The 227-nt window shown below is 30.4% G+C and overlaps 1 protein-coding gene across 2 annotated transcripts in view; it reads right to left on the bottom strand.

The window, feature by feature from the left end:
* The window catches only part of vps50 (VPS50 subunit of EARP/GARPII complex), a 114,019-nt gene that overhangs the window by 57,107 nt on the left and 56,685 nt on the right, over nucleotides 1-227 (bottom strand). The gene's annotated exons all lie outside the window — the stretch shown is intronic.

Below are 227 nucleotides of genomic sequence, written 5' to 3'. Positions count from 1 at the left end.
TGTTATGATACAGTATTTACATAATTAAGGAGTTGTAATGTGAAAAGTAATAATAATAATAATAATAATGATAATAATAATAATGGTAGCAGTTGAGTATTGCAAACATCTAGCCAGTGTTATTGCACAAAACAGATAATATTGTCCAGTTGCAACCACACTAAGTGTCTTTGTGTTAAACACTTAGAGGGAAAAGTTATAAAGTTTGATGGCCACAGGCAGGAATG

Source organism: Etheostoma spectabile, chromosome 14 (genome assembly GCF_008692095.1).
Source record: "Etheostoma spectabile isolate EspeVRDwgs_2016 chromosome 14, UIUC_Espe_1.0, whole genome shotgun sequence".
Classification (NCBI taxonomy): Eukaryota; Metazoa; Chordata; class Actinopteri; order Perciformes; family Percidae; genus Etheostoma; species Etheostoma spectabile.
The sequence above is the reverse complement of the archived record's forward strand: the minus strand, read 5'-3'. Positions and strand labels throughout refer to the sequence as shown.